This window comes from Emydura macquarii, unplaced genomic scaffold (assembly GCF_026122565.2).
Source record: "Emydura macquarii macquarii isolate MOO-44397 ecotype Brisbane River unplaced genomic scaffold, CSIRO-AGI_Emac_v2 contig_431, whole genome shotgun sequence".
Lineage (NCBI taxonomy): Eukaryota > Metazoa > Chordata > Testudines > Chelidae > Emydura > Emydura macquarii.
The window spans coordinates 2,249,870-2,272,609 of record NW_027130568.1 but is presented as its reverse complement, the minus strand read 5'-3'; the positions used below and the strand labels follow the sequence as shown (position 1 = coordinate 2,272,609).

General features: G+C 37.4%; 1 long non-coding RNA gene across 1 annotated transcript in view; it reads right to left on the bottom strand.

Moving 5' to 3' along the window:
- Nucleotides 1-595: 595 nt before the first annotated feature.
- The window catches only part of LOC137146293 (uncharacterized), a 123,268-nt gene continuing 101,123 nt past the window's right edge, over nucleotides 596-22,740 (bottom strand). Inside the window, exons 3-4 of the long non-coding RNA XR_010917902.1 lie at nucleotides 869-922; nucleotides 596-768 (exon numbers count right to left, since the gene is read on the bottom strand). This is a non-coding gene — a long non-coding RNA (uncharacterized lncRNA). The remainder of the gene's footprint in view (nucleotides 769-868; nucleotides 923-22,740) is intronic.

The window sequence follows — 22,740 nt, the reverse complement described above, 5'->3', positions numbered from 1 at the left end:
ATGTTGGGTTGGTACCCCTTGTCACACTCCCCCCATATAGAGGAATGTAGTGAAGCTACATTTTCATACCATTCCTAGTCAGATGGACGGCTGTAGAGATTGAACCCATTGTCTATGCTTGTATGCTTTATGGAAGTCACCCATTATAATCTGAAACATTTTCCTCCTGTATGTCCTAACTGTATATAGAAGAGGTGTTTAGGTATTTATTGAATATAGCTTTCTAGCTTACACAGAACAATAGTGCTTGGATGTTTGTGAGCATATATCCATACTGGATAGCTATATAAGTACTATGGGGGATACATCAGGTACTTTCAGGGCAAGGATTAGTTTAAAAGGTTTTCTTGAGAAAAGTGGAAGAAACTAATTGATGATAAGCAATTTAAAAAGACAGATAATAAGACACAAATGTAAGAAGTATGGAACACATTCCTCCTAGTAAACCAGCCACAGGATTATGGGTTTTAGCTAATATCTCAGAAATGACAAGTCTTACATTATTGACAGAAGCACCTCACAAATGTTTTCATAAACAATTTTATATACGTGATATCCTGTGTGTGTGTTTCCATGTATCAGTTTTAAGTTGTCTACCTTTCAATTTAATTGAATGGCCCCTTGTTCTTATATTATGAGATTTTTTTTTTTGAGGTTCATAGTAATCTCTAGACTTTAGGATCTAGGGTCTATTCCTGGCTCTGTCACTGGCCTACTGGATGATCTTGGGTCAAATCACTTCACCTCCTTATGTCTCTGTTTCACCATCTGTAAAATGGGGATAATAAAAATTACTCCTTTGTAAAGTTCTCATTATATATAAACAGGTGTGATGCTTACTATTGCTAGGACAATATCTCAGACTCACCTGCATCCACTGTCACTATGCTCTTTTTGTTCAAGTAGTCCTAATTGTATAACCCTGCATATAAGCAAAGTATTATTTATGGAGAACTGTAGGATTAACTTGCAGGAAAATTATCCTTCTCTAGTTTGTCACTCTCTTACAAAAATTGTAAAATACACTCAGTATAGGTATGATTTTTGTATGATTTTGCAGCATTACTATAGAATTTATAAATTAGGGAATATACTTGTGCTCAAGCTTATATGTTTGATTTTTCTATTGGTATATTTGCTTGCAGTTCCTGATGTGTTTTAATAGGGAAAAGCAACATCCTACAAATTCCCAGAGATGCTAGCCAAAGACTGTGTAGACTGCTAGAGGAAAAAAAGTGTCAATACATTGCAAAGGTTGAAATCTTCAAGGCTTGTAATTTTTATGAGTAATTTTCTCACAGTGAAATAGATCACTGCAATAGATCACTGCAATAGATCACTGCAATTGGTGTTATCATCCCAGAATGTTCTGAATTTAATAAAAAGATATAAAGCAATACCTTTTAATGTATCAAAACATAAGGCTCAGTTCTCTTACCCTTTCTTACTCTGAGCACGGAGTGCTCTAACCACTGGGCAATTGGGTAAAAGGAGATAAAACCTTCTCCTATGTTTTTTGCAAAAAAAAGTGTAGATACTTAATTCCAGGATGGGATTCACAGCTGTGAATCCTGAGCAGAGGGAGGCACCTCTTTCTGGTGCAGATTTAGGTAACTAATGAATTTTGAGGGGCGGGAGCTTGGGCCCCATGCCTTTCCTTTTGCATTTTCCTGTCCTCTGCACTTCCTGTAGACTAGCTTACGAGGCACCCTGGTTTTTGTGGGTGGCATTCTTAGGTGCCTAACTCTCCCCATGTACTTGTACAGGGATCTTGGATGCCCAACTCAGGACTATGGATTCCACTAGGCAACAGAATGTCTCAACATTAGACATTGCAACTCTGAGTCCAAGTCCCCTTTGTGGATCTAGCCCCTACTGCCTACTTATTTATATGGTATATGTATCAGCCCATCACATACTATTTCCTTCCTGCACAGGGTAGGTGTGTGATGATAGAGGTAACCTGTGCAGAGGAGTAAAGGTGGTAGATGACCCTTACTCCCCTATACAGTCTTCCACCCAGGCTCACATCTGAGCCTTTTATTCATTAATATATTTAATTAATAAAGTAGTCTCTGGTTCATCTCATGAGCTAGGTGTATTCAAAATTTCATGTAAATCTGTCTTAATTTACTGTGGGCCAAGTTCTGCTATTCTTACTAACTTGGGTTTTTACCTTAATCCATCACTGGTCTTATTGAACTCTATTTTGAATACAGATAGATCTCAATATGAAACTGTGGCTTACTTTATTTGAGCTCTTGAGCCTACATCTTTATGTCTTTAATTATTTTTCCTTGTTGTCCTTAATGGGCTAAACATTCATAACGTGGGCCCTCTAATTTTTAACAGTCATTTGTGTATACAAATAATAATGTTCAAATAGAAAGAGTACACACAAAATTGTGCATGCAAAATTAAAGGACTGGTCCAGGATATTTGAAAACATAGCCCAATACATTCCAGTGGTATTTCAGTTACAAAAGGGAATTTTCTTATTAATGACTGAACACTTTCAAATTTTTAGGGATGCCAGATGAAATACATGTAGTCTATTGCCTAAATTATATTTCTTCTGTTTCAAAGGCAGCCTGTTCCAGACCTGATTGGTTGAATATAAAATTTCTCTAGAGTTTGCAGTCTAAGTCAAATGTATAATCATCATTTCATCCTCATCGATGGAATTAGCTATGTGATATTTGTTGTTTTATTAACATGTCAAACATAAGACATGTTATTAATAAAATGAATAATACTGCTGGGGGAAATTCCACTGAAATGTGTTAGTCAGGATTATACAATGATTAAATGATGATTAAGAAGATGCTTGGTTTTAATACAATGGTGTTGTGCTTTGCAATTATGCAACTGGTACTTATTGAAGCTGACAGTACAGTATATGTGTTGCCAATTTTAGTTAAACAAGCACTAACTGTCTGTGTCATGAAAGCTAAAATCCTTAAACGAGTTGATACATTTGGAAAATTCAAACCAGTAGAGAGATACTTGTGTAAATAGCAATGGTCTAAGCAACAATTTCCAGAAATGCTCTTTCTTGATAGGGTGGTCTTCCTAATATACAGTAAATGGGAGTCACTCATAGCAGTAAATAACATAAAATAAAATCAAGGGCCACATTTTAGAATTATTGAAGATACTATTGACAAAACACCTATTGATTTCATTGGTGCATGATCAACTCCATACAGATGTCATATTTTCCAATACCCATTTTCACTGTGGTCTGGGTTCCTCTCCCACCTTTCAGTTACTTGTATTTGGGACTCAGACCAAGGCTGCTCTTTTTGTTTCCCTTTTGTGGGTGGGTGGATTTGTTGGTGAATTTCTTGTTGGTGAAAGAAGCCATATTAATAGGAGACTAAAGGCTTCCTCCATGTAGCTGCACGACAGCTACAGAATGGGCATTAACAGTGCAAGCTTCCCCTCACTACCCTGGCAAAATGCCTCAATCTTGAGCTACGGAACCAACTCTAGCAGTAAGAAGGTAGTTCTGTGTCAGTGCTCATTCAAATCTGTTGGGCTTGCCAAAAAGATTACTAATTAATGCTATTCATTATTTTTAAATTAATTGTGAGAGTTGGGTAAAATTTTCAAAAGTATTTACATTTGTAGCCTATAGAACTAGCCTGCTTCCTTGCACATATAAACCTTTCCTTATAGATTTAAGTACTGTTGTTTTATTATAATAGAGTCATAGATTCATATTAAAGTATTATAGCTGTAATGCAAGGTACCTCACAGGCCACATCCTGTATGAAAGTTAAGGCAGTTAGTATATATATGTTCGGGACCTTTAGCCCAGATAAGTAATGATAAGTTAAAGGACAAGACACATATGGTTATAACTTTTACCCTAGATAAGTTAGGAGGCATCAAGACAGGAGGGGCTTTCTCAGTTTATGTCCCAAGTAAACTTCACAGATACACCACAAAACCCACAGAAAGGGCCAGAAAGAACAAAAGGTGAGATAAGCGAACCGTCTAGAACCATCTGGAAAAGTTCTGGATATGTCATTAATATGCACAAAACTGCCAGCCTATAGAATAAGAGTACCCTAATAATTTGGGGATGAAGAATCCAAGTCTGAACTTCAGAGGCAAACCATGTTACATGGGTGTGATCATCAGCTACTCCTTCTTGAAAATTCTTTTAGTTAGTGTGTTAAGATCCTTTGTTCTTTGTTTATACTTATTATTATTTGTAGTGTTATTCTTAGCCTTATAGCTCTTCACTGTCGAGCATTGGCTAGCTCTCTACTCTTCTACTCAAGAGTTGAGGAACCGGACATCTCTCTCAACCAGGTCATCAGGGAAGGGTATGAGTATATTAATCCAAAGCATACCATATAAATATATATATCACGTGTCTTTAGAATAAGACTGTAATCTTATCCATTATCCTTTTGATTATTCATTTTCTTTTAAACAGTCATTTGTCTATCATTTTATGTCATAATAAATGATAAAAAATAATAAATAATAAAACCTTATAAAATTATACAGATTTGGTTATCAGTGTGAGCATTCCTGTCATGCACCCTGGAGGTCCCTATAAAACTCTTCTGGAGCCTGATTCTGGGACTAGAACCTCACTATCTTTTGATCAATTCAATTGGCCAGCCTATAACCCCATTCAATTACTAAAATTACCCAGAAATAAGGCAACACATGACTTAAAAGCCCAAGTCCCAATGACTTTCAGTGGGATGAAGCGCAAGATTTTCAAAAGGAACAAACACTAGGTAGGTGCCTAACTCCCATTCAAAGTCAATGGAAGTTAGGCACATAACTGCTGTTTGTGCCTTTGAAAAATGTCTGAAGCACCAATTATTATTATTATGATGGTAATGTGGGCCATATAAGCACCTAAGATACACAGATAGGGGAAATTCCATCCTATCCCATTCAGCTAAGAGTTAGCTTGTACGCTGGAGCATGAAAATTTATCCCTATTAATCTAATTTTTAAAAGAAATGAATATAATGTGAATGCAGATGTTTTTATTACCCTTTTGGATTGCAATTTTCAGAGAAGTGCATGGGAGTTAAATTCAAAGAGAGATGGGCACCTAACTCCATTAGACTTTTTTGAAAATTCCATCCTTAAATGTCTAATCCTTTTGCTGAATCTGACTAAACCCTTGACCTCATTTCTTTTGGAATTATTTTTTCTTGAGTCATTTTCCTATTGCCCCTTCTTCACAATAGAATCCCAGGATATTTTCTAAGGGGAGTTTGCTTTGTTTCAGCAAGATGAGAGAGAAAAAATCTGCATGGCACACAAATGACGGCAGAGCTGAGATCTTAATGATTTCCAAATTGTATTTTTTAATGAATAACCTTTTCCCTCTGCTCATAGCAAAGAGGAAAATATCAGCTTTTTTATTTTTATTTGTTTGCTCTTTCTTATTAAGTTTGTTGAGATAAAGTTACCATGGCAACCACTTTGCTTTTGCATAAGGTGTAATAGATTTGAATGTACAGCAGAGTAGATGACAAAAGCCAAAGCAACTGTCAGGTATCCGGGTGACAGTGTCTCATTTAGAAACAGTTACTGTAGATAGCACAGATACATACTTCATCTCTGATGACAAGAACTGCTTGCTGACAGAAGCAACCTGTCCTTGGAGTGACAAAAATCAGAACAGAACACAGCCCCCTAGCATTAAAGCCAGAATGACAGCATGCCTTTTTAATAATAGCAATGAGGAATACACATTATTTACGATGGGTTATTGATTTTTTAAAATTTATGAATAGTAGTATACAGGCAAAAAATGTCTTTCTTCAAAATTCAGCAGTATAGTGGCGCTTTACAGGCATGCCAAATTAGCTTCTGTTGTGACCTTGTTCATTCCTATTAGCCAGGCATTAGACAAGATTCCCATGCCACCTTGACAAAGGCTTTTGTTTCTATTACGCTTTTATTGAATCCTGAGTGATGGATGATAGTGGCGTATGTCTGAATAAGAAGGGGGAATCACCCTAATCAGTAATCTTCCAGATTCCACTAGGCTATAGATGAAACCACAACCACTTTCACATTATGTGACATGCCCCCTTCATTTCAACTACTTTGTCATAGCTGCCATCACTTGGGAAGCTAATGCTTACCACTCTCAAAAGAGGAATATTTCTCTCATAAAAAAGTGAAAGGTATAATGTTTAATAACAACAAAGTAGGGCCATAAGAATGTTCATATTGCTGATATATAGGCCTAGGATCCCATTAAGTATCACACTTGTCTTTACACTCTGATTAATCTTTTTCTGTTGTTTTCTTATAAGGTTGAACCTACTCAGTCCATTATCACATCACCATCACAAGCCATGAACCTTTAGTCTCTAATTGTGCCCATTTTTTTGCAGTTAGGTTTATATATGCACCTTAATGTCATCTTATTATTGATACTTATTTTCTCATACATTACATGGCTAGAATAATCAACATTTTTTTTTATTTGCATTTGTTTACAAACAATTTATTCAGGAGACTTTTTTTTCTGTGATCTAAATTTATTTTTGTCTGTTTGTTGTCTGTTTTTCAATATGCTGTTCCTGTTTGTCAACAAATGGGAGAATGTGCAATTAACTCTGTTGTCAAGAAGGTGGAATAGTTATTTGACATAAATTATTTACAAATCTCAGTTATACCAAAAATAATCACTCATGAGAATAAATGGCTTGTCAACATTGGATGCGATTTACTAAGAAACTATTATTTAAAAAAACTTTCAACAACAATAAATAATTTAAAAATATGGAACACTAGTGGGTTTAAAATGGAAGGAAGATAAAGCAATGATTTGGGGGAAAGAAGCAACGTGTTTATAGCAAGATTGGAAGCAATAAAACAATTTGTCAATATATACTAATTTAAACACTTGTATGCATATATAATATTTGTTACATATAGGCTCAGTGAAGCTTGATCATAAGCTAGATCTGCAGGTTGTGTAAGTTGGCGCAGCTCAACAGACTTCAGTGGGGTTGTGCTCATTTACATGAGATGAGTAGCTGGCCCATTATACCTTTGAAGAGCATAGTGATTCCTGGACATTTGGAGAAATGTGGCAGACAGTGTCCCTCGCTATATTTGTGAAGCCATTGTGACATATCCTTTACAGAAAAGTCCTGGTTTTTAAAAGATATTATCTAGATATGCCCTGGGAATTATTTCGGGGAAGTTCTATGACCTGTGTTATACAGGAAGTCAAACTAGATGATCATATTGGTTCCTTCTGGCCCTGGAATCTATGAATTTATAGGATAGAGGTTAATTGGGATGAAGCCAGAAAAGGTCTATAGAAATTACTCTAAAACATGCAGAATTTAATAAGAATTAAATTATTTTCCATAGATTTTTCATAGGAACGTATCAAATTGTACAGAACGAATATCATCTCATATTATATTTTATAGGATTACATTTTATCATCTTATATTATATTTTATAGCACAGAATGTGCTACATAATTCTAAATACTTAGAAAAATCAGGTTCTAAGTTTCTCAAATTGGGTACCCAACACTTATGGAATTTTTTTACCTTAATCTCTCTGTGCTGTGGTTCCCAATTTGGAAAATGGGGATAATAGTCCTTCTTCTCACATGGGTCTTGAGTAAATAAATTAATTAACATTTGTGAAGCACTCAGATACTATAGTGCCTAGTGTCATAGAAAAACCCAAGAGAAATTAATAATTCTGTCTTCAGCCTGGGATTACACCTTGAACAATAAAGATAAAACTAAATATTGACTCACTGCACGTTAAGGAACTCTGTGGTAGAAGCAAGGATAGAATCCAATTCTCTAGGTCAGATTCAATTTCCATAACCACGAGACCATTTTTATCTCTTTCACCAGTTCTCTGCGTCATTCACTACACACCTTACAACTTCTGCTACAAATGAGGCAGGGGGTCCTACAGAAAATAGGATCTTTGCCTGATTCATTTGAGAGCAGGTTTTCCGTCTTCTTCTCTTTAGTCTTTCATAATATAAGATGTGGTTTCAACAGAAAAAGTTGATAATACATAAATTAATATTACGTGGAAAATGTGACATGGTATGTGTCTAACAGATATACCTATGCAGATGATTGCTGCTTAAAACATTCTACTAAATTAGCATGTAAAGGTGAACTCAGAAAAAAAATTGTAGTAGTTTAATTTTGTTATAGTGGAAGGTTATTATTTACTAAGCTTAAGAACTAATGATGTGTCAGCAAAACAATATTTGTGATGTATTTGCTGAAAATCGAGTTAAGCAAAAATCATTCATCAAGTCTAAGCTTCAAAAACTGACAGACAGAAGAGGAACTGTTTGTCAGGAGCTACAGCACAATTTTTATAAATACATTTCTGGAAAGAGCAGCAAAAAGGACTTTTGTTAGCTGCTTTTGTCTTTCTTCATATCCGATAATATATACTGTAACGCATACAATGCAAGATAATGTCTGGTGGCTTCTCATAGACTCTTATACTCTAAGGTCAGAAGGGACCAATATGATCATGTAGTCTGACCTCCTGCACAACTTCTCACAATAAGGACCGACATAAAGAGATTGGGATTAAGTTCAGTTGATGCAAGTGTGAAATGCAATGTTGTGTGAACCCCTAAACTTGGTTTAGTAAGTCTGTGTCATGCAATTCTAGAATCAGTATTTACTAATATTGATATTATAGTACGTGTTGGCAACTTGACTTAAACTTAAGCTACTTGTGTCATGAAAGCTGAAATCCTGAAATGAATGTGTTTGGAATATTCAAAACAAAAATAATATGAGGACATATCATACTTTACAGTGGTAAAGACCATAAAAATAGGACAAAGGGCCCAGGAATGTCACAATTTCCAACAAATGACTACTTGGTGGCGAGGCAGATTTTAAAAGTGTATGGAGTGGGAAGCAGAGAGTGCAGTCTCCAAAGCAAGCATCCAAAATCTCAGCTCTAAACCTTTGGGCTCATTCATGATGACTGCCTCTTGCAAGTATGACTTCTTCAGATCTTCTGTTGGCCATTTTTGCTTCTTCTGTATCACATTCTTCTATACGGAGGAACAACATGGAACAGTGGTAACTCTCACTTGTTTTTCTGGCTGTGCTTCTGCTGGTTTCAGTGAGGACCATGTCACATAAAACACACACAGATCCAATCTCTCTCTTATCCTGAACCATAGAATTCTGACCAAAAACATTTGCCATGGATGATCCCACAAGAGCTTCCAGAACAGAGAGTTGCATGCTCTGAAGCTATGACTTCCCCTTCTCACTTCTTTCTGGACTTTCCTATTCCATTTTACAATTTTCCTTTCCATTTGGTTCTCAGTGGGATGGAAGCAAAGGTTCCAATGTGTGGAGCAGCAACTACCAAAGAGAAAATGGTCTTTCTGATACATTGTGGGGAGGGTTCTTTGCATGAAAATAAGGGACAAAATGAAAAGTAACAGGGGGAATATATTTAAATTTAAGAGTCTAAACTTGCCCCCTTATTGTTTTGCTGCAGAAAATTAACTAAGAAAAAAAATCCATGTGACTGAGTTGCAAATATTATCTTCCAAATCTTTGCATGTATTATATTCATAGGAATTAATTCTCTACATGACCTGCAAGCTAATTCCAGAGCAAAACCTTTAGGGAAATATGATTTTAATGCATACATGTTAATAGACCTATTCAATCAATTACTTGATGAGTATTTTATATCACTTATAAGCTTGACAACAAAATATACTACAGGGGCAAGCTGTCCTGAACCAACACTACAAAATAAGATTCAAACACAATTGCAGTATGGGACTAGGGTTATTTTTCTCTACTGTTTTTCTAAACTAAGACATCAAATTTCAGTTGCAAAGTGCTTTATCAAGCATGAATCATTTTGAATTTCTTTCCAGCAATATAAAGTAATATACAGCCAATATACTGTACTGCAAGAAGAAAACACATAATTTATAGGCAAAACTATTGTGCAGCACAAAATAGAAAGTTTTAGTCATAGTTCCTTCCAGTTTCCAAACTTTTCAGCTACTGCTATTTTTTAAGTTGTGGAATAAAGTAGATACAGAATAAGAAAAATGTACACAAAGTGAGTCTACATTCTTTCATTTTGATATCTTATCTACTCATGCCAGGTATAGTATCTCAATATAGCCAGAGTTATTTTATGCAATTTTCTTTAAAATTAACCATTAAAAGTTTGAAAGCTTTCTGAAGATAGCTGGGTGGGACAGACTCCACAATTTCCATAAACTGGTTGTGTGCAATTTCAAAGCAAATGTTATAGCCTAAGCAGAACAGATACAGTGCTATTGTAAACAGCATAACCTCTTCCCTCATTTTGATTTTATATCTAAGATGTCCAAACTCTGCTTACTATAAACTTGACTTGTCAAATCGGATGAAATTATGATCCTATCAGCAGTACTGGTAACAAAATAGACCTTTTTTTGGCTGTTGCTTTTTCATAGCAAAACATGCTATGAAAACTAATATGACTCCTGTGATGTTTTTGAAATGTCTAATTACAGTAGTGGCCAACTATCTGCATGTTATTTTTAAAAAAAGAAAAAAACTCTTTGAATACCACAATAGAGATACAAGTAACAGAGTGCTACCAAACCTAACTGAAACATTTTTTTAAAAAAGTTTCTCATATTGATTATCAAATACCTGCAAATATTAATGTATACTGGGTTTCAGATATAGGAACAAAAATATACATCTTTCAGATTATCCTGATGTATCTATCCAGCAGGGTAGGATCTTGTTTCGGTAATGTTATCACATAAAATTTACAGTAAAAATAATTGCTTGCATACTCAATTGGTTTAAAGATTCTGGGTTCACCATTCCCCTCTGATTCTTTTCTACTTTTGCTTTATATTTGGCATTATTTTTGCATGCTTACAAACTAGTTCTGAGTTTAATTTGCTTCCCTTAATTATCAGCCCCATATCGCCTAGGTACAGATGTGCTTTTCACAGATTCAGCTTAATCTCTAATGAAACAAGACAGAATACCAGGTACACCACAAAGGATATAATGGTAAAACTATAGAGGAATAGATTCCACACCACATATATGAATTATTGTAAATAAATAAAGTATGGCACTGTGTGTGTGCATATTATGTATGTACAGGCTGTTGAAATAGATATCTATCTATACAAGGTGAAAAAAAATCTATGCTAATAATGGTCATGGGTTAACTGCAGTCATCTGTCTTTAACATTTCAGTCCCCTGAAATTGTCCCAATATTAAGCGCACTGTGTTATGTGGCCACCCATTATGATGGCAAGAAAAATAGTAGTCCCCATTGGTTGCCGTTAACTGGTTTCACAGCAATTCAGATGCAGGGTTTGTGCAGACAATCTTTCTAATTCTGTCACTAGATGGCAGTAAAAGTGCAACTGTGAGCTTTTCCATCTGAAGCGGCAAACCCAAGTAGAGCTCCAAGGCACAAGCAAGACTATCACTGTATGACAGCTTGCCTTCAAAGGTTAGCCAGGAGGAGGATATAGAATATCACAAGGAATCACTTCATCATATAAATCAAAAATAACACAGCAGCTACACAAAATTACAGGGGGGGCAGGGAGAAATTTTAAATAATTTGAAACATTTTATCAGAAGTAACTGAAGAAAAGAGCATCTAAATCACCTTGCTTAAATCCTCCAAAACAGCAGATCCATGCTCTATGCCAGGAGGATGAAAAGTTCTGTATCCTATCAATGTACATCATATGTCTTCTCTGTAGAATTTTTTTTTTTTTTTTTGGCTGGGAGGAAGAGAGCAGCAAGCAGCACCAGTTTCTCCTATCCATTATCAAGCAAGACTGAATTAACCCACTGAAACTAATGGTGTGAGGAATCTCATTCCTTTACTTTTAAAGTCCATAAGAGTACATTGTTGAGAAATGGAACGAGTTCCCCGTCTTACTCAAATAATGAATGAGAATGGGAAATTAAACCCCTGCTAGCTGACTGTCTGATCCTCTTTATTATAAACCCAGTTTCTCAGCAGCCACTTAAGAGCCTAAGCCCCAGCCAAATTACTGCAGTACTGTCGTCTTTGTAATTTACGTGCTACCTTGTTCCGAACTGTAATCACCTAAAACATGATTGAGAAAAAGAGAGTTAGAGTTACCCAAAGGAATATTTTGTGGCCCTAGCTTAGAGAAAGAAAAAAAAAAAAGATTAAAAATAAACAAACAAGCAGATGGTTTCAAAATTATTCATTGGCAATACACCAAGTAATTCACTGGCAGTGTCAACCAGTTCAAGTAAGTTGAATGTTTAAACAAAAGCTTCATGGATCACATCATGTCGTGCAATACACAAACACAATGAAACATAAAATGTCAATTTTTTTAGATTTGGAACTACAGATCAAATTAGATTCTGATTGTTAAAGCACTGAAGTGTTGTGATTTTCTGCAAACAGAAGCTTTGACCAATGTTTTTAGTGACCTAGACCACTCGTGCTGTGTCGGTATACTTTGATTGTTTTTACTGAATATTAAAAAATTGCCAAAAAGCGAAAGATATGCTATGGATTCCTATGCCAGATACATAGATAGCATCCACATATATGTACTTTGCTCAGAGGATAAAATTGTTTAAAACTTCTTGATGTGCTTGTGAATGTGAGAGATAAACACACAGATATGAACATCAGATGGCTCAAGTTTAACCTTGGTAAGAAAAAAAATGATTCTCACAGGGAGACGGAATTTAAAGTCACCATGCATCCTATGATAGTTTTTCTTATGATATTTCAGGAACTCCTCAGGACACCAGAAATGTCCCACTTTTTAAATTCATCAAACAAAAGTTTTGGTTTTTACATAACAACAACAAAAAAAAAACTGTTCAGGATGTATTGCTATGCCAAGCAGAGTTTGGTCTTTGTTTGCTGGGAACAAACAGTCCAGTGAAATGAGCATTCAGTGTGATGAACACTGTTTGGACTAAAGAGAAAAGGCAAATACTATCCAAGTTATTCTTTCGGTCAAACTGATTGCTAATGGCAATAGTTCACTTATTGGAACAATCCTTCACCTTAAATATATATACATATGTTGCTATTGTGTTAGACCTGGTAGTAGTGACATCAGTGGATATTTATACAAAATGCCTATATTTGTGTTTTATGTAATTATTTCATGAACTAAAAAAAAAAAGTTGCCACAAAAATTACCTAGTTCAAAAAAATATAGTCACCTGAAACATTGAGGATCTGGGTTAAACATTGATCCTTACCTCTGATGAGAGACTCTGCTTTGCCCGACATCAAAGTGATGTGCAGCCTTTGGATCTTATTGGACACATTACTTCTAGACAAAGATAGCAATGTTGGTGAGAATTGCTTTCTTCTACCATCTTCCAGCCATGAGATTGGAACTATTACTCTTGGATGAGGGCATAGCCAAAGTGATCTATGTGTGTCTGTTGTCACCATATTAAATTACAGCAATGCATTCTATCTGGGGAAACTGAGAAAACCACACGTGCACCAGCTGGTTCTATATACAGTACCCCACCTCTTACAAGAAAGACTGAAATGCTGCTCTAAACATGCCACTGGCTCCCTGTTCTATTCCATATTATTTTATGGCTTTGGTCCTTATATTAAATCCCAAAATGGGATGAGGACTAGTGCCTATCAGAAAACTCACTCTACTGCTAAGAATACATGGTACTCTTGGTGACAGTCTTATCAGAGAGATGCATATTCATGGACAATGCACTAATCTAATCTCACTCTGAAGTGTGGCTCCCAAAATTCAAGGTACACTGCCCTGGAGGGTGAGGTGGTTGTACTGTTAGTTCCCATGCTCTCTTTATATGGTTTAATTAAGGGGCTGTGAGTCAATGGACTAGTTCAGGGAAGGTAAAATGAAGGGCCAAACTCATTACCTCACCTCCCTTTCCTCACAGTTCACTTTAATACTAAATAAAAAGATCCAAATACAGAATAAAGCAAATACTAAGAGTATCTAAATACTCTGAACCACCTCCAGGATCTTCTCTCACCTGCCATCTCTTTCATGCTGAACTAAGATTATTCCTTATATAGTTCCCCAGAGTGGTCACCTGATTTCTTGGTCACATGACCTCTGGACTTCATAGTTGCTCCTGGGGAAACAGCATTTCCCAGAAAGCTTGTCCTTACAGTGTCTAAGACGTTAACATGCACTCCAGTGCTCTGTCACAGGGCATTGAGGTCAGCTAGAGTTAGGGATCCATAAATATTAACAAAATATAGCTCTTATATAGTAGGACATAACAACAAATGTCTGATATTATCCTGGGGTGTCCTTGGCCCTGCCATTAATCTGGCTTTAGGACTAAAAGGAGAATTTCAATTCTAACGTTGCCAATCAATCTGATCCTTTCAATAGTCACTACATTTTCCAAATCAAATGCTGCAATTAGAAATATTAATTTATTTGTTTGTTTTCACAGTACAGCCAGTTTGCAGAGGGAGCGTCTGCAGTTTTCTTAGATGCTGCTCCAGTCCTGAGATAATGAGTGTAATAACGAGCTTCCTCCCATAGTGCAGCATTGGTACCTTTTGCTTACTGAATTCAGACTTCAAACATTATTTCTAAAAACAGCCTTTGCCTCCTCCTCTGTCTTGTGGCTATCAGTGATATTTCCTCCACCTAATCTGGGACATCCTTATTTCAGAATTTTATGTTATGGGTGTGCTGCTTTCTCTGACTGAATTTGCTGCAACATAAGCAGAAATAAGTCTATAATTAGAGAGGCATCCCCATTCCCTTGTTTGTGGTGAAGGAACTTGAGAATTTTCATGGCATACTCCCTACAGTGAGATACAGTTGCTGTCAAAGGAGATCGCTCTCCATTAAATGTAGTTTACAAAAGCAAAGCAAACACAGACAACCCAAATGACTACCATCCTTGTGTGCTCAATAAATTACTGGCTTTACTGACTGGATTAACATAAGCCTGCAGGTGGGGAAAAAAATTGAATCTCATTGAAATCTTACATTGCAGAGATTTTATATCTGAGCCCAGGATGTCTCAAATAGACACATTAGGCTGAATGTTAGTATCTCCGGAGAGAGAACCTTTTACTTGTTTCATCCCTTTCCACAGCTAATGGAAGAGTACTGCAGTTTTTTCCTTTAATAAATCATTTGTAAACTTGGGGATTTCACAACAGTGGGGTATTTTCAATCCCTAGAGAACACTGAATATTAGCTGCAGCTTTTTATTCTTTCTTCATTGGCCCATCTTCATTTTAGCCTTGCAGCAAAGTCTGCTTTTAACAATTTTAGAAGCACTTCAGAGAGACACACCTATGGCTAAGTGCATTGACTATACTCAGTATTTAGCCAAAGGAAATGTTCAGATTTTTGTTCTCAGATTAATTATGCTGAATGCTGTTGGTTTAATACATTATTGTATGTGAAGGTTTCAGACTTAAAAAGAAGCACAGATGAAAAAATGGCAGAAGGGACAGACGTTATAATACTTATTTGAACCCCTGTGCTCCTAAGGACTGATATCTAATATTTATGTAGCAACTAAAAGAGGCAGGAATGATATGACCAGAAATGTAATAATATTAAAAGCAAATATTTTGGAAAGAAACAAAATCACAACCTTGATAACACTGATTTTCACACATCTTACAGATCTATTCTGACAGAGCATGAATGGCCACTATTACTAAGGACATATACTAAGGCGCAGATTCACAAAGAGACTTCAGAGCCTAACTGCCATTGTAGGTACATTGGTCCAATATTTTGGTGCCACTGGCACTCACAGAGTGCCTGCTCAACTGACACTTGTATCTATAAGCACCTCAACACTTAAGTTTTCACCATTAAAGTCTGTAACGTGTCTATATTTCGGTAGCTGGGCAGGCACACAACCACCTCAGTCCTAAAACCACTCAGTAACTTGGCATTTGACTCATTATGGATTTTACAGTCTAGGCCTTTAGTCAACTACCTCACCTCTGAAGCCTGATCTGATAGCAGAGAATTGAACTTGGGTCTGCCATCCCCCAGGAGGGTGCCCTAGCCTCTAGGCCTTGAGTTATTCTAGTAGGTCTCTCCTGTTGAAGCTGTTCAATTGTGAATAAATACTGAAATAGTCATTGACCAGAGAAAATGTGAAAAAATATATTTTAACTATAAAAATAATAGAAACAACAATACATATCAGATGGAAGAAAGGGCAAGTTGATAGTAATGAATATGAATCAGAAACTAGTAATCGACGAAAATTAATAATGGAAACAAAGGGACTCAAGGAGTCTATGGCCAGCGGAGTTAAGGACAACAAGGAGTTTTTAAAGTTGATGAGAAACAAATAGTACCTAACAATGGTAGTGGGTCCATTACCAGATGGAAATGGTAGAATTATTAATAATAATTCAGACAAGGCATAAGTGTTTAATTCATATTTCTGTTCAGTATTTGGAAAAAAACAGATGATGTAGTCATATCATATGGACAACACATTTTGCATTCCACTAGTTAACTGCCAGCTACTATATACACACATTTTTAAATCAACAGGTCCAGATGACTTGCATCCAAGAGTTTTAAAAGAGCTGGCTGATGAGTTCTCTGGACCGTTAATTTTGATTATCTGAAAGTAAGCTAAGCTAAGTAAATAAGCAAGCTAATATTGTGTCAATATTTTAAAAAGGTAAATCGGATGACCTATGTAAATACAGGCCTGTCAGTCTGACATTGATCCAGAGCAAATAATGGAGTGGCTGATACAGGACTTGATTAACAGAGAATTAAAGGAGGGTAATATAATTATTGCCAATCAACATGGGTTTGTGGAAAACAAATTCTATTAGACTAACTTGGTATATATGTTTTTGAGGCGATTACAAGTTTGGTTGATGTAATATACTCAGACTTCTGAAAGGCATTTGACTTGGTACCTCATGACAACTTGATTAAAAAGCTTGAAAGATAGACATATTTAAATGGATTAAAAGTTAGCTAACATATTTTTCCGTTCTTGGCCCTACTTTATAGAACTTTTTTAAATGACTTGGAAGAAAACATAAAATTAACACTGATAAAGTTTGCAAATGACCCCAGATTCTTGGGAGTCGTAAATAATGAAGAGGATGGGTCACTAATATAGAGCAACTGTGCTGGAACACACCGGCACACGGGGCGCCAGCCACAGGTAGAGGATCTGGATTGCTTGGTCCGGCCTCCGGGGGTGCCCGCCACTCGGGCGGCTCTGGGGTCTCAGCCCAGTCTGGCAATTCCCGAGCACGGCCCCGGGCTCGAGGTAAACTGGGCTCAAGCAAACAATGTGCATTTTAATATGGTTAAATGTAAATGTATGCATCTAGGAACAAAGAATGTAGGACGTACTTAAAGGATAAGATGTATGCATCTATTCCTGGGAAGCAGTGACTCTGATAAACATTTGGAGGGTCATGGTGTCTAATTAGCTCAACAAGAGCTCCTAATGTGATGCTGTGGCAAAAAGAACTAATGAGATCCTGGGCTGCAAATCTTGAGTAGGAGTAGAAAGGTTATTTTAGCTCTGTATTTGGCTCTGTTGCGACCACTGCTGGAGTAATGTGTCGAGTTCTGATGCCCACAGTTGAAGAAGGATGGGATTGGATAGTGACAGACTCACAGGGTATATCTACACTGCAGATAGACACATGACCACTGACTTGGGCTCGTGGGGGCTCAGGCTAAAGAGCTGTTTAATTGTGGTGTAGACATTCCAGCTTGGGCTGCAGCCTGAGCTTAGAGACTCTGTCACCACAAAGGGTCCTAGAGCCTGGGCTCTATCCTAAGTCTGGATGTGTACACTGCAGTTAAACAGCCCCTTACTCTGAGACCTGTGCGTCCAAGTCTTCTGGCACAGGCCAGCAGTGGGTTTGCAGTCTAGACATACTCAAGGAGCTCAATCTATTTAGCTCAACAAAAAGACAGTTAAGGCATGACTTGATTACAGTCTACGAGTATCTATATGGGGAACAAATATTTACCTAGCAGAGAAAGATATAACATGGTCCAATTGCTGGAAATTGAAGCTAGACAAATTCAGACTGGAAATAAGGTACAATTTTTTAATGATGAGAGTAATTAGCAATTGGAACAGTTTTCAAAGAGTCATGGTGGATTCTCCATCACTGACAATTTTTTAATCAAGATTAGATTTTTTTCTAAAAGATATGCTCTAGGAATTATTTTTGGGGAAGTTCTATGTCTTGTGTTATACAGGCAGGTCACAACAGATGATTATCATGGTTCCTTCTACCCTTGGAATCTCTGAATCTATAACACAGTGATTAGGGCATTCACTTTGGAGCTGGGACACGCAGGTACAAGTCCCCCTTGCTTTTATGCATATTTAAGTATTTATACACAATGGGACACTTTCAACAGGAGAGAATGAGAGAGCCCTTCCCCAGAAAACCCCATAGGTCAGTGGCCAGGGCCTTCTCACAGGAGATTCACATTCAAAGCCCTGCTACACATTAGGCAGTGAAAGGAATTGAACTAAGGTCTCCCACATTCTGGGTGAGCGCTTCAACCACTGGGATAAAAGTTATAAAGGGGGGTTCCAGTTTTTCTTGTGAAACAGCTGGCCTGCTGAGATGTCTAGAACCAGGAGTGGGTTCAAGGTTGTGAATCCCAAGTGAAGATAGGCACGTAAATCCCTAAGGGCTTACGCCACATTGTCCTCAGCATTTCCTATTGGCTAGCTGAGACAGCCCCCCCACTCAGCGTACTAGCTTTTGTGAATTCCATTCTTAGGCACCTAACTCTCCCCATGCATTTTATATGGCGTTTGGGTGCCTTATTCAGGGCTACAAGGTGGATGAGGTAATATCTTTTATTGCAACAACTTCTGTTGGTGAGAGAGACAAGCTTTCGAGCTTACACAGAGCTCTTCTTTAGGGCGGTAAATTCCAGTAGGTGGCAAGGTGCCTAAAAGTTAGATGCTGCAATGTTCAGCGTTGCAACACTTGTGTCCTTTGTGAATCTGACCCTAAGTTTTTTTAGGGAATAATTTTATTTTGAATGTTATAGCAAACCAAATGATGGCTATTAAATACCTCTGAGTATGTCATGGCTAGAGCAATCCAGATGCATTCTATCAGGAATTTAATAAATTAACAGAAGTGGGAATATGCACCCTATGCTTAGATATAAAAATAGTGGATAAAAATATTCAACAGTAGTGATGAACCCACAGGAACTGGTCAAAGTGCCAGATACAGTTAGATACTCACAACTTTCAATGTCAAACCTTGTCCATTTTTACAATAAAAGTGGAACCAATCTCTTTTTATGGTTCCTGAGAGTTCTTATAGCTATTTGGCACCCCTCGGCATACTTCAGACCAGTGGATCATTTGGTCCAGCCAAGAACCAACCCCTACAGTCCTCACTAGAAACACACCCTTTCGGTGATAATTTCCTATTTACAGTTACCTATCACTTAGCTATTTTTAATCCATTTAATGTGTTCCATGTTCATTTTATATCTTCCTAGATGGTTCAGAGGAAGGTGCTAGGATCTCTGTGTTGGACAATAATTGAATACTCTGCCTACAGAAGAAGTTTCTTCTGAGCCTCCATCAGATGGTGTTTGACTTCTGCTCCAAAGCATCACTTATTTTTAATCTAATTAATGTGACTTGAATCCTACTTAACCCTTGACCTCACGGGTGTCCTGTGACAATGAGTTCAATGGGTTTATTATGCACTGTGTACAAATTATTTCCTTTTCTAAGTTTAAAATTTGTGAAACAGAAAAAAAATATTGTATGAATTCCCACAAACGGAGACTTACAGAGATGTATAGTAAGAGATCTGATTGGTACCAAATTGTGCAACAGTCAGTTCTATGTCCCTAACTACAAATCTCTGAATACTGCAGGGCTAGAACTCTAGCTAATGAAAAATGCAATATTTGTTTCTAATATTGTTTCTTAATTTCTCAATTAAGTAGTCCAGACACTGAAAAACAATGCTTACCAGATAGCACAGCAGAACACAATGAACTTTCATCATTCAGACTAGATCTACATTTGATCTGGAAAGTGTAATTTCTAGCCAGAGCGGACATTCTGGCACTAGTCTCATTGAGCTAGCATGCTAAAATAGAGTGTAGCTACAGAGGGGCAACCTGACCTGCATACAATTCCCACCCGAGACCCATGGAACTTACTCAGAGAGACTAGCCCATGCTGCAACTCAAGCCACTGTGGCTACACTTTTATTCGTAGTGCACTACCTCGACCAGAGTTAGCACAGCCATGTCGCCTTGAGTGGGAAATTATACTTTCCAGCTCAAATGCAGCCATACCCTCAATCTCATAAGTGTTCTAAAATGAAAGATGATAGGCAGAAAGGAGTATCCAGAGCTTTTGTGGCTCATTGTTTCAGAGAACCATCATGAACTCATTAGTGTCTCTCCATAGTTAAGGTTGCAACCACATTCCATTTAGTTTTGCTATAACTCTGGATTCCATAATACATTTGGTTTGAAATTTATCACTCCTATGATTAGGGCTAAGGAGAATTTTTTTTCTGAGTTTCAGAGAAAAATTGGTCAAACTGTTTCAGTTACAGATTATTAAATTTATACCTGTGATTTGGAATAATGACTTGTGTACTGACTTTTGTTTCTGTCCAGTTTAGAAATGACTTGCTAGTACCCTTTCAAACTTTCCATGTAATTAAATCTCCTGGAAAACATCATGTGTAGCTTATCCTTCAGCAGCCACTTAAACCACTTCCACCTGCCCCAGATCCTCTAGGCTAGTCCAAACTGATAAGCAGCCTGGATGTCCTCAAGTGATCCAGGAACCAAATCCAAATTGACTGTCATCAGAGCTCAGGAACAGTGTTGAACCTTAATTGACATAACCCCTCCTATGGATAGGTTTTGTTATAGGCAAAGCTGATAGCACTACCTATACTTAAAGCTGCCCAACAATTTCCATTATAAGACCATATTTTCAGTAGCTAAACTTTAACCATTCAGGCTATTTTTTTCCAAGCTGGGTAACCATCTCAGGATGATTTTTTTTTTTTTTTAAGTTTCAGCAAAAAATGATTCAGCCATTTCTCAGAATTAAAGTAGGGAAAATTATGTGGGTTTGCCCCTCTAAAAAATACATTTTTTCCATTGAGACACTGTAGCACCCCTAATGCTTGGGAACAGAAACTTGAAATTTAGTGAAGGGTGGATCAGGGATGAGCCTTTTTCTGTTCCTCTGAAAAAATACCCACATTTGGCCAAGTTATAAGTCCTTGAAATATCTGGTTTCACACATGTTCTGTCATATACACCTTGACTGGCTACAGAGTTCCTTCCCAGAGAGATACATCAGATGTGTTCACTATAATATCCTTTAATGCACTGCCAGGACTGGCTGTTGTGAGTTTAAGTAAGGTATGTTGCACTTGGGACCAACTAGTGGCTAAAGATTATAATACAGTTTAACAAATCTCCACAGAACATGTAATTGAATGCTAGAGTTTTGCAGTTAAATTCTCCAAAGATTATATTTGCACTGACCATGCTCCATTCCATGGCTGCAGGGGGCTGATAAATACTTTCCTGAAATTGCTGTTAGTGGCTGCCAGAGGCTGATGTAGCACCAGATCCAGAACTGAGAGCAGGAATGCTATCCCCTCCTTTGCTGTCAGTGCTCGACCTCCTGCAGGCTCTCAGGTAGCATGGAGGAGGAAGGCACTGCTCAAGTGCAGACGGATGTGTGATGTCAGTGTCAATGGAGGAAATAGGTTGGGACAAGGAGCCTGAAGGGCAGGCTAGAGGGGAGGCTGTGAGTAGACATTGGTGTGGGAGAAACTGGGAGCTGGGGCTGAGCGGAGATTGCAACTGGGAGCTGGGGTGACGGAGCCATTTGTGGGGGAAGACAGATTATATGAAGAGCTGGGGCAGGAAAGGCTAGGCAAGGTGACTGGGACTGGAAGCCAGTGTGGGGTAGAAAAGAAATTGGACAAGGAGCTGTGGCTGAGAAGCTGGCTGGATAAGGAGACTGAGGGGGACTTCTGGAACTAGGACCATGAGAAGAAAAATTGGATGAAGAGCCCAGAGAGGAAGATTGATATTGGCTAGCCATGGAGACTGGGACAAGAAATGAGAGGGGACAGTGGGAGAAGAACTGGAGGTGGGGAAAAGACAAGACTGGGACAAGTAGCTTGACTTCACCTCTTCCACTTCAGTAATAAAAAAACTATTGTGCATAGACATGTTAACACTTGATTGAGTGTGAGGGCATCCTAAACTGTAACTGAGAGCAGAATTTGGGTCATGATGTGTGGAACATGTGCTATAGGCTATTAAGTTTAATTGATAACTGAATACATAAGGTACTTACCGAGGATCAAAATTAAAAACCAAACAAACATGTTTTTAAAATAACCCTAATCACTGGGAGAAATGTTGCATAATTGATTAAAATGTCTAACATGACCATGGCACTCCCATTCTACCCTGAGTGCAGTGAAAGCTTAATTATTCCATAACTTCTGTTCAGTACTCTCATACAGTATTGGTCCTACTTTTACACCCATGAACATTCTTCCTCTGTGTATTGTTATTCCTCCTCTCTCATCTACAGTATTAAATCTCTTTACATGTAAGCACTTAATCATTGATCTCTCACTTTTCTTCACATCTTGATGCATTTTCTGTGGCT